Source organism: Heterodontus francisci, chromosome 1 (genome assembly GCF_036365525.1).
Source record: "Heterodontus francisci isolate sHetFra1 chromosome 1, sHetFra1.hap1, whole genome shotgun sequence".
Taxonomy (NCBI): domain Eukaryota; kingdom Metazoa; phylum Chordata; class Chondrichthyes; order Heterodontiformes; family Heterodontidae; genus Heterodontus; species Heterodontus francisci.
In genome coordinates this window covers 8937016-8949400 of record NC_090371.1, presented here as the reverse complement: position 1 = coordinate 8949400, position 12385 = coordinate 8937016, and the positions used below count along the sequence as shown (strand labels likewise).

Genomic DNA, 12385 nt, shown 5'->3' with positions numbered 1-12385 from the left:
TCCTTGCTCTCAGCAGCTCAGAAGCTGGTGAGATTTTGCACTGCTATTGCTGATGTTATGTGACAATAATTTTCATGCCACTGAATGAATTGGTATTTATTTGTGAAGTTGTTTCTTCTGATGCTGACCACTCCTTTAAATTGCAGAACTCTCTTCACTCGAGCCCCTCTCTCGATGCAGTTTAATTCTGATACCCTGACCCACAGTACATCCTTTGTCTTGGGCTCTGAGACAGCCGGGACACGCGATTGCCACCGAGTTGTCACCGGGGACGGTCACACATCCAGCTGTCAGCCAGTGCAGCTTTGCGTATCCTCCTGCCACCAGCAGCCCCACCCATCAAGCTGCCGGACCCCGAGGACCCCGCCCAAAGGCAAGGCATGACGAGCCTTCCATTGCTGAATGTGGGGTCACGCCCCGGCTCCAAGTCACTTTCCAGGAGGGTTGGATTATTATTGAGCAGTTTCGGAAGTGCCCCTGATGCTGCCGTCCATGACCCTGCACCGTTGTGCTCTTGCCCGAGCAGTGAGGAGCACGTGCTACATCTCCTGCGCAGTGTCCAATGATTGGAGACAAGTTGAAGCCCGTCCTGCCCAGCACCAGAGCTGGAGGCTCCCTCACCCCCGCCGCAAGAACGCTCCCTGGCATGACGATGCCTTCATCGGTTTGAAGACGCTGAGTGAAATCCGCCAGCTTCTGGTGAGACGGAAAAGCCTCTGACCGACCAGCTGGGCCGCTTCTCTGACGATTTTCTTCGAGAGAGGCTTGACTCCCATAAGACCAAGGCAGAGAACACTGACGAGAGCAACTTCTCATCTCAGTGGGCAGTCGTGAGCCACAGACCAACAGCCAATTGGGCGAGGGTCCCGGGAAAGGAGTGGGGATGCCCGGAGGTTGCCTCGTGCCATCGTTAACACCGGCAGCACCACTCACTCATTCCCAGGGAGGGAGAGTGGCGCATCTTCTCGAAGGACAAGTGATAACTGCAGGTGGAGAAAGGTCGGCACAACCGGCCTTGGTTACTCACGTGGGCAGAGCTGAACCCGAGGGCTGCAGTGGGGCCACTGTGGGCAGGTTGGGCATGGCAGAGTGTTCTGGAACCTCCTTGAACCCCACCGCATTGACTGGCTCAGAACCACCAGCAACCCCGCCGCTTCTCGACTCCTCAGCCAGCTCTGAGCATCCACATGCTCAGCAATGACAGCAGGATGGGTGGAGGGCTTGAGGAGGGCAGCAGCACAGACTCGCTGGCTGCACGAGTGACAACCTGCTCCAAGATCAGTGTCCTACAGAGTTAACAAGTAACCTCTTCAGAGCAGGCAGACCAAGTGGAACATGGAACACAAGGTGAGAGAATCAGCAAGCAGCCCAGGACAGCCTCATATCCATTGCCTGTTTATATTATCATCACCTCTGAAAAATTAGGTTTTAAGAAGTGAAGAGGGGAGGTGGAGAAGAGAACAAAAGGGAAGGTATGTGATAGGGCAGAGGACAGTAGAGATGTCATTGGACAAAGGCAAAGGAGTGTTAACTGTTGTGGTGAAAGACAAAGCGTTAATCCAGAGTGTTAATGGCAGAATAATGAGCAGCTCTGTCCAAAAGCACAACATGAAAAACCAAGTTTAAGGCAGACACATGGTTTAGAAATTAAATAAAATAATTTTATAAAGGCCATACGTGCTCTGAAATGTTGAACTCAATGTTCAGTCGGAAGGCTGTACAGTGCCTAATCGAAAGATCAGGAGCTGCTCCTTGAGCTTGCGTTGATGTTCACTGGAAAACTGCAGCAGGCCAACACAGAAATGTGGGCACGAGAGCAGGAGGGAGTGTTGAAATGGCAAGCAACTGGAAACTGGGGGTCATGCTTTCGGACTGAGCGGAGGCGTTCTGCAAAGCGGTCACCCCAATCTACGTTTGGTTTCCCCAGTGTAGAGGCAACTGCATTGTGAGCAGCGAATACAGTATACTACATTGAAGGAACTACAAGTAAATCACTGCTGGAAGGAATGTTTGGGGCCGTGGATGGTGAGGAGAGAGGAGGTAAAAGGGCAGTTATTACACCTCCTACGATTGCATGGGAAGGTGCCGTGGGAACGGGACGAGATATCGGGGGTAATGGAGGAGTGGACCAGGGTGTTGTGGAGGGAATGATCCCTTACATACATATGAACATATGAATTAGGAATAGGAGTAGGCCGCTCAAGCCTGCTCTGCCATTCAGTAAGATCATGACTGATTTGATTGGAACCTCAATTCCACATTCCCATTTACTCCAATAACCTTTCACCCCTTTGCTTATCAAGAATCTATCAACCTCTGCCTTAAAAATATTCAAAGACTCTGCTTCCACCACCTTTTGAGGAAGAGTTCCAAAGACTCACGACCCTCAGAGAAAAAATGTCTCCTCATCTCTGTATTCAGTGGGCGACCCCTTATTTTTAAACAGTGAACCCTAGTTCTAGATTCTCCCACAAGAGGAAACATCCTTTCCACATCCACCCTGTCAAGACCCCACAGGATCTTATATGTTTCAATCAAGTTGCCTCTTACTCTTCTAAACTCCAGCAGATACAAGCCGAGCCTGTCCAGCCTTTCCATTCCGGGTATTAGTCTAGTAAATCTTCTCTGAACTGCTTCCAATGCATTTACATCCTGCCTTAAATAAGGAGACCGGTACTGTATACAGTACTCCAGATGTGGTCTCACCAATGCCCTGTATAGCTAAAGCATAACCTCCCTACTTTTTATGTTCAATTCCCCTCGCAATAAATGATTACATTCTATTTGGTTTCCTAATTACTTCCTGTACCTGCATAATAACCGTTTGTGATTCATGCACTAGGACACCCAGATCCCTCTGCATCTCAGAGCTCTGCAATCTCATCATTTAAAGAATCATAGCATCATAGAACGTTTAAGGCACAGAAGGAGGCCACTTGACCCATCATGTCTGTGCCAGCCGAAAAACGATCCACCCATTCTAACCCTACCTTTCAGCATTTGCTCCGTAGCCCTGCAGATTACAGCACTTGAGGTGCATATCCGGATTCCTTTTGAATGAGTTGAGGTTTTTGTCTCACCTACCCTTTCAGGCAGTGAGTTCCAGCCCCACCACCCTCTGCATGAAAAAAGGTTTTCCTCATATCTCCCCTCTAATTTTTCTACCAATCACATTAAATCTATGCCCCCTAGTCACTGACCTCTCTGCTAAGGTGACGAGGCCCTTCACCTCCACTCTGTCCAGGCCCCTAAAAATTTTGTACATTTCAATCAGGTTTCCACTCGGCCTTCTCTGTCCCAAGGAGAGCAACCCCAGCTTCTCCAATCTTTCCTCATAGCCGCATTTTCCCAGTCCTGGCAACAACCTCGTAACTCTCCTCTGTATCCTCTCCAGTGCAATTACATCCTTTTTGTAATCAGGTGACCAGAACTGCACACAGTACTCAAGTTATGGCCTAACCAATGAGTTATACAGTTCCAGCATAACCTCCCTGCTTATATTCTATAACTTGGCTAATAAAGGAAAACGATTCCATATGCCTTTTTAGCTACCTTATTGACCTGTCCTGCTACCTTCAGGGATCTGTGGATATTGACTCCAAAGTCCATTACTTCCTCTACACTTCTCAGTATTTTCCCATTTAGATAATATGCTTTTTTATTCTTCCTGCCAAAATGGACAATTTCACAATTTCCCACATGAAACTCCATTTGCCAGATCTTTGCCCACTCACTTAACCAAGCTTTATCCCTTTGTAGCCTCCTTATGTCCTCTTCACAACTTACTTTCCTACCTATCTTTGTGTCATTAGCAAATTTAGCAATCACACCTTCAGTCCCTTCATCCAAGTCATAGAGTTGTACAGCATAGAAACAGGCCCTTCGGCCCACCGCGTCCATGCCGACCATAATGCCTATCTATACTAATCCCACCTGCCTACACGAATTCCATATCCCTCGATGCCTTGCTCATTCAAGTACCTGTCCAGATGCCTCTTAAATGTTGCGACTGTTCCTGCCTCCACTACCTCCTCAGGCAGCTCATTCCAGATACCCACTATTCTTTGTGTGAAAAATTTACCCCTTTGATCCCCTTTAAACCTCCTTCCTCTCACCTTAAATCTATGCCCTCTAGTTTTAGTCACCCCTACCATGGGAAACAGACTCTGGCTATCTACCCTATCTATGCCTCTCATAATTTTATATTTCTCTATCATGACCCCTCTCGGCCTCCTTCGCTCCAGGGAAAACAGACCCAGCCTATCCAATCTCTCTTTATAACTCAAGCCCTCCAAACCAGGCAACATCCTTGTGAATCTTTTCTGCACCCTCTCTAGCTTAATCACATCTTTCCTGTAGTGCGGCGACCAGAACTGCACACAGTACTCCAAATGCAGCCAACGAACGTTATGTACAACTGTAACATGACGTCCCAACTCTTGTACTCAATGACTCGGCCGATGAAGGCAAGCATGCCATACGCCTTCTTCGCCACCCTGTCTACCTGTGTTGCCACTTTCAGTGAGCTATGCACTTGCACCCCAAGGTCTCTTTGCTCAACACTCCCCAGGGCCCTGCCATTCATTGTATATGTCCTGTCCTGGTTTAACTTCCCAAAATGCATCACTTCACGCTTGTCTGCGTTAAATTCCGTTTGCCAATCCCTTGCCCACTTTCCAAGTTCATCTATATGCTGTCGTAACTTTAGACTGTCCACTATACCACCAATTTTGGTGTCATCTGCAAACTTACTAATCATGCCCCTACATTCACATCCAAGTCATTAATATATATGACAAACAACAGAGGGTCCAGCACCGATCCCTGCGGCACACCACTGGTCACTGGCCTCCAATCTGAAAAACAACCCTCCACTACCACCCTCTGCCTCCTATTACCAAGCCAATTTTGTATCCAATTGGCTAGCTCACCCTGGATCCCATGTGTTTGAACCTTCTGGACCAGCCTACCATGCGGGACCTTGTGAAAGGCCTTGCTGACGTCCATGTAGACAACGTCCATCACCCTGCCCTCGTCAATCCTCTTTGTCACCTCCTCGAAAAACTCAAATTCGTGAGACATGATTTCCCACGCACAAAGCCATGCTGACTATCCCCAATCAGACCATGCCTTTCCAAATGCATATAAATCCTGTCTCTCAGAATCTCTTCCAATAAATTTCCCACCACCGATGTAAGGCTCACTGGCCTGTAGTTCCCTGCTGCCCTTCTTAAATAAAGGCACAACATTAGCTATCCTCCAGTCTTCTGGTACCTCACCTGTGGCTAACGATGATACAAGCATCTCTGCCAGGGCCCCAGCAATCTCCTCCCTTGCTTCCCATAGCATCCTAGGATAGACCTGGTCAGGCCCTGGGGATTTATCCACCTTAATGCGCTTCAAAACATCCAACATCTCCTCCTTTGTAATGTTGATATGCTCCAGGATATCGCTGTTCCCTCCCTTGAACTCACTAGCTTCCATGACCTTCTCCACGGTCATGGACGAGAAGTATTCATTTAAGACCTCTCCCATTTCCCGTGGCTCCACACATAGATTGCCACACTGAACCTTATGGGGACCTACTCTCTCCCTAGCTACCCTTTTACTCTTAATATACTTATAGAATCTTTTAGGATTCTCCTTTATTTTACCTGTCAGGGAAATCTCATGGCCCCTTTTCGCCCTCCTAATTTCCTTCTTAAGTGTACTCCTACATCCCCTCTACTCCTCGAGGGACTCACTTGATCCCAGCTGCCTGTACCTGACATATGCCTCCTTCTTTGTCCTGACCAGACCCTCAATATCCCTCGTCAACCAAGGTTCCCTAAACTTGCCAGCCTTGCCCTTCCATCTAACAGGAACATGCTGGCCCTGAACTCTTATTATCTCACTTTTAGAAGCCTCCCACTTGCCAGACGTCCCTTTACCTGTAAACAGCCTCATTTAGACAAATTGTAAAATGTTGAGGCCCCAGCACTGATCACTGCAGCACACCATTCATTACATCTTGCCAACCAGAAAATGACCCATGTTTCTTGTTAGCTAACCAAACCTCTATCCATGCCCAAATGTTACCCCCTACACCATAAGCTTTTATTTTCCACAATAACCTTTGATGTGGCACCTTATCAGATGTCTTCTCGAAATCTAAGTACAGTACATCCACCAGTTCCCTTTTAGCTGCAGCATATGTTACTTCTTCCAAGAACTCCAATAAATTGGTTAAACACGATTTCCCTTTCACTAAACCATGTTGACTCTGCCTGATTATCTTGACTTTTTCTAAGTGCCCTGCTGTAACGTCTTTAATAATAGCTTCTAACATTTTCCCTATGACCAATGTTATACAAACTGACCTGTAGTTTCCTGTTTTCTGTCTCCCTCCCTTTTTGAATAAAGGAGTTACATTCGCCATTTTGCAATTTAATGGAACTTTCCCCAAACCTAAGGACTTTTGGAAAATCAAAACCAATGCATCAACTATCTCACTAGCCACTTCTTTTAAGACTCGGGGACTTGTCAGCCCACAGCTCCAACAGTTTACTCAGTACCAATTCCCTGGTGATAGTAAATTTTCTTGTGTTCCTCCCTCCCTTCCATTTTCTGATTTACAGCTATTTCTGAGATGTTACTTGTATCCTCTATGGTGAAGACCGATGCAAAATACCTGTTTAATTCATTTGCCATCTCCTTATTTTCCATTGTTAATTCCTCAGACCCCTCACTTTCTATAGGATCAACACTCACTTTGTTAACACTTTTTCAAATACCTATAGAAACTCTTACTATCTGTTTTTATATTTCTAGTCAGTTTTCTCTCGTCTAATTTTTCCCTCCTTATTAATCTTTTAGTCATTCTTTGTTGCTTTTTATATTCTGCCCAGTCTTCTAACCTGCTACCCATCTTTGCACAATTATATGCTTTTTCTTTACGTTTGACACTCTCTTTAACTTTTTTTAGTTAACCACGGGTGGTGGGTCCTCCTCTTGGAATTTTTCTTTCTTGTTGGAATGTATCTATTCTGTGTATTCTGAAATATCCCCTTAAATGTCTGCCACTGCATCTGTATTGACCTATCCCTTAACCTACTTTGCCAGTTCACTTTAGCGAGCTCTGCTTTCATGGCCTCATAATTGCCCTCATTTAAGTTTAAAATACTAGTCTTAGACCCACTCTTCACTTCCTCAAACTGAATGTAAAATTCAATCATATTATGATCGCTGCTGCCTAGGGGGGTGCCTTCACGATGAGGCCATCAATTAATTCTATCCTGTTGCACCATATCAGGTCTAGTATAGCCTGTTCTCGGGTTGACTCCAGGACGTGCTGTTCTAAGAAACTATCATGAAAACATTCTATGAACTCCTCTTCTAGGCTACCTTTGCCCATCTGATTTTTCCAGTCTATAGGTAAATAAAAATCCCCCATGATTATCGCTGTACCTTTGTGACAAGCACCCATTCTTTCTTCCTTTATACTCCATCCTACCGTGTGGTTACACTAAGGGGGCCTGCTCACCACCCCCACAAGTGACTTCATGTCTTGATCATTACTTATCTCGACCCAAACCACTTCTACATCCTGGTTTCCTGAACTTAGGTCAACCATCTCTATTGTGCTAATACCATCATTAATTAACGGAGCCACCCCTCCACCTTTTCCTAGCTTCCTGTCCTTCCTAACTGTCACCTACCCTTCACTATTCAGGTCCCATCTACGTCATCCTGCAGCCATGTCTCTGTAATGGCTATCAGATCATACTTATTTTTTTCTATTTGCGCTATCAGTTCATGTGTTTTGTTTCGAATGCTACGTGTATTCGAATACAGTGCCTTTAGTTTTGACCTTTTATTATTTTTGTAACCTCCAGCCTTGTCTGCTGATTTACTCTTGAATTTGTAAGTTCCTTCCTGTCACAGTCTGGTTATCTTTTCCCATATTGATACCTTTCTCTCTTGCCTTGTCTCTACTCTTGGATTTACCACATCTTCCCAAATTTTATCCCTTGTCCCCACTATTTAGTTTAATACCCTCTCTACTTCCCTAGTTATGCGACTCGCTAGAATACTGGTCCCAGTACAGTTCAAGTGCAGACCGCCCCAACAGTACAGCCCCACTTTCCTCAGTATTGGTGCCAGTGCCTCACGAACCGGAACCCACTTCTACCACACCAGTCTTTGAACCACGCATTCATTTCTCTAATCGTATTTGCCCTACTCCAATTGCACATGGCTCAGGTAATAATCCAGAGATTATTACCTTTGAGGTTCTGCTTAATTTGGTGTCTAGGCCCTCATACTGACCATGCAGAACCTCTTTCCTTGTCCTGCCTATATGGACCACGATGACAGAGTAGTAGGTGTAGGCAGGTAGTGCAGGTGTCCCCTGTGGCCATCCCCCTCTCAAAAACAGATATACCGCTTTGGAACAAAAACAAGAAATGCTGGATTCACTCAGCAGGTCTGGCAGCATCTGTGGAAAGAGAAGCAGAGTTAACGTTTCGGGTCAGTGACCCTTCTTCGGATCCGCAGTATTTTGCTTTTATTATACCGCTTTGGATACTGTTGGGTTGGGGGGGTGGGTGGGGTGACCTCCCAGGGGAAAGCAGCAACAGCCAAGTTTGTGGCACCACGGAGGGCTCTGCTGCACAGCAAGGGAAGAAAAGGGGTGGAAGAGCTATAGTGATAGGAGATTCTATCGTAAGGGGTGCAGATAGGTGTTTCTGTGGCCGCAAACGAGACTCCAGGATGGTATGTTGCATCCCTGGTGCTAGGATCAAAGATGTCTTGGAGCGGCTGCAGGACATTGTGAAAGGGGAGGGTGAGCAGCCAGAGGTCATGGTCCATATTGGTACGAGCGACATAGGTAGGAAGAGAGATGAGGTCCTGCAAAGTGAATATAGAGAGTTAGGCTGAAGGTTAAAAAGCAGGACCTCTAGGGTATTAATCTCTGGATTACTCCCTGTGCCACGTGTTAGTGAGGGTAGGAATAGGAGGATAGGCAAATGAATGCGTGGCTGAAGAGCTGGTGTAGGCAGGAGGGCTTCAGGTCCATGGATCATTGGGATCTGTTCTGGTGCAGAGGTGACCTGTACAAGAGGGGTGAGTTGCATCTGAACTGGAAGGGACCAATATGCTTGTGGGGAGGTTTGCTAGTACTACTCGGCAGGGTTTAAACTAGTCTTTCAGGGGGGTGGGACCCAAATTAGTAGTCTCTCAGATGAGATCGTTGAGGCAAATGTAGAGGTTAAAGCAAGCAAGTCCAGTAGGCAGGCTGGGCAGGGGCAGGACAGGGAGCGTGGAAGGTCTGGTAGGCTAAACTGCATTTACTTTAATGCAAGAAGCTTTACAGGTAAGGCAGATAAACTCAGAGCATGGATCGGTACATTGGATTGTGATATTATAGCGATTACAGAAACATGGTTGAGGGATGGGCAGGACTGGCAGCTCAATGTTCCGGGGTACTGATGCTTCTGGCGTGACAGAGGTGGAGGTAAGAGAGGAGGGGGAGTTGCACTATTGATTAGGGAGGACATCACGGCAGTACTTAGAGAGGATATCCCGGGGGGAATGTCCAGTGAGGCCATATGGGTAGAACTTAGAAATAAGAAAGGGGTGATCACTTTGATGGGATTGTACTATAGGCCCCCCAATAGTCAGAGGGAATTGGAGGAGCATATATATAGGGAAATCACAGATAGGTGTAGGAATTATAGGGTTGTAATAGTAGGTGATTTTAACTTCCCTCATATTGACTGGGACTGCCTTAGTGCTAAGGATCAGATGGGGAAGAATTTGTTAAGTGTGTCCAGGATAGTTTTCTGAAGCAGTATGTGGATAGCCCTACTAGAGAAGGGGCTACACTCGACCTCCTCTTTGGAAATGAGGATGGGCAGGTGGTTGATGTGTCAGTGGGGGAGCACTTTGGGACCAGTGACCATAACTCTCTTAGCTTCAAGATAGTTATGGAAAAGGATAGGACTGGTCCTCAGGTTGAAGTCCTAAATTGGGGGAAGGCTAATTTCGATGGCATCAGACAGGAACTCTCAAAAGTTGAATGGGAGAGGCTGTTTACAGGTAAAGGGACGTCTGGCAAGTGGGAGGCTTTTAAAAGTGAGTTAAGAAGAATTCAGGGCCGGCATGTTCCTGTTAGATGGAAGGGCAAGGCTAGCAAGTTTACGGAACCTTGGTTGACGAGGGATATTGAGGGTCTGATCAGGGCAAAGAAGGAGGCATGTGCCAGGTATAGGCAGCTGGGATCAAGCGAGTCCCTCGAGGAGTAGAGGGGATGTCGGAGTACACTTAAGAAGGAAATTAGGAGGGCGAAAAGGGGCCATGAGATTTCCCTGACAGATAAAATAAAGGAGAATCCTAAAAGATTCCATAAGTATATCAAGAGTAAAAGGGTAGCTAGGGAGAGAGTAGGTCCCCTTAATGATCAATGTGGTAATCTATGTGTGGAGCCACAGGAAATCGGCGAGTTCTTAAATTAATACTTCTCGTCTGTATTTACCATCGAGAAGCTCATGGAAGCTAGTGAGTTCAAGGGAGGGAACAGCGATATCCTGGAGCATATCAACATTACATAGGAGGAGATGTTGGATGTTTTGAAGCGCATTAAGGTGGATAAATCCCCGGGGCCTGACCAGGTCTATCCTAGAATTCTATGGGAAGCAACGGAGGAGATTGCTGGGGCCCTGGCAGAGATGTTTGTATCATCGTTAGCCACGGGTGAGGTACCAGAAGACTAATGTTGTGCCTTTGTTTAAGGAGGGCAGCAGGGATAAGCCAGGGAACTACAGGCCAGTGAGCCTTACAGCAGTGGTGAGAAAGTTATTGGAAAGGATTCTGAGAGCCAGGATTTATATGCATTTGGAAACGCATGGTCTGATTAGGAATAGTCAGCATGGCTTTGTGCGTGGGAAATCATGTCTCACGAATTTGAGTTTTTCGAGGATGTGACCAAGAGGATTGAAGAGGGCAGGGTGATGGACGTTGTCTACATGGACTTTAGCAAGGCCTTTGACAAGGTGGCGCATGGTAGGCTGGTCCAGAAGGTTCGAACATGGCTTGTATCCGCTGGAGTTTGGAAGAGGCGACTTGATTGAAACATATAAGATTCTGAGGGGTCTTGACAGGGTGGATGTGGAAAGGATGTTTCCTCTTGTGGGAGAATCTAGCACTATGGGGGCACTATTTAAAAATAAAGTGTCGCCCATTTAAGGGGGTGAAAGTTTTTGGGGGTAGGCGAGAATGTGAAGTTTAGGTTGCAATCAGATTAGCCATGAACTTATTGAATGGCAGAGCAGGCTCGAGGGGCCGAGTGGCCTACTCTTCCTAATTTGTATGTTTGAATGAGCTTTACTCTGTATATAACCCCGTTTTCTTTTTTCTAACCCCACGCTGTACCTGGCCTGGGAGTGTTTGATGGGGACAGTGTAGAGGAAGCTTTACTCTGCATCTAACCCTGTGTTGTACTTGCCCTGGAAGTGTTTGATGGGAGTGTAGAAGGAGTTTTACTCTGTATCTAACCTGTGCTGTACCTGCCCTGGGAGTGTTTGATGGGACAGTGTAGAGGAGTTTTATCATCACCTGTATGTGGGAACATGAGAAATTACAGTAGTAGAAACGAATGAAGGATCTGAACCACCCAGTCTCATGTCCAAAAATGGCCTGATGCTGTATCTCAGAGTCACAATGTACTCAGCAATGTAGCCCAGTCACCGATGGTGGGAAACGCAGTACTGAGGGCGACAGTGAGCAGAACCTGACAGCTTGTCGTCCTTTGATCTAGATTGGGAACAGGTAAAGCTGTTCACGCAGCCTGTCGACCCACTGTTAATCCTGGATCAAGAGGACCGGAGGAAGATTGAAGAAATCAAAGCAGAATTACTTCAAGCATCCAAGAACCTCATTAACCCTCAGGTAGGATTGCGAAAGTGCTTTGTTTGCAGACTGTTGGTCTCTATCTATCCTGTGCTGTACCTGCCCTGGGAGGTTTACTCTGTATCTAACCCATGCTTTACGTTTCTTTTATTCTTTCGTGGAATGTGGGTGTCGCTGGCTAGGACAGCATTTATTGTCCATCACTTATTGCTTTTGAGAAGGTGGTGGTAAGCTTCCTTCTTGAACTGCTGCAGTTAATGTGGGGTAGGTACACCCACAGTGCTGTTAGGAAGGGAGTTCCAGGATTCTGACTCAGTGCAGTTCCAAGTGAGGATGGTGTGTGGCTTGGAGGGGAAATTGCAGGTGGTGGTGTTCCCATACATTTCTTGCCCTTGTCCTTCTAGGTGGTTGAGGTCGTGGGTTTGTAAGGTGCTGTCTAAGGAGCCTTGGTGCGTTGCTGCAGTGCATCTTGTATGTGGTACACACTGCTGCCACG

At 46.6% G+C, this 12385-nt stretch overlaps 1 protein-coding gene across 4 annotated transcripts in view; it reads left to right on the top strand.

The window, feature by feature from the left end:
* Positions 1 to 948: 948 nt before the first annotated feature.
* The window catches only part of LOC137367363 (centrosome-associated protein ALMS1-like), a 75660-nt gene continuing 64223 nt past the window's right edge, over positions 949 to 12385 (top strand). For all 4 annotated transcript variants that reach the window (XM_068028640.1, XM_068028639.1, XM_068028638.1 and 1 more), the window contains exons 1-2: positions 949 to 1347; positions 11798 to 11928. The gene's annotated coding sequence lies outside the window, so the exon portion shown is untranslated. The remainder of the gene's footprint in view (positions 1348 to 11797; positions 11929 to 12385) is intronic.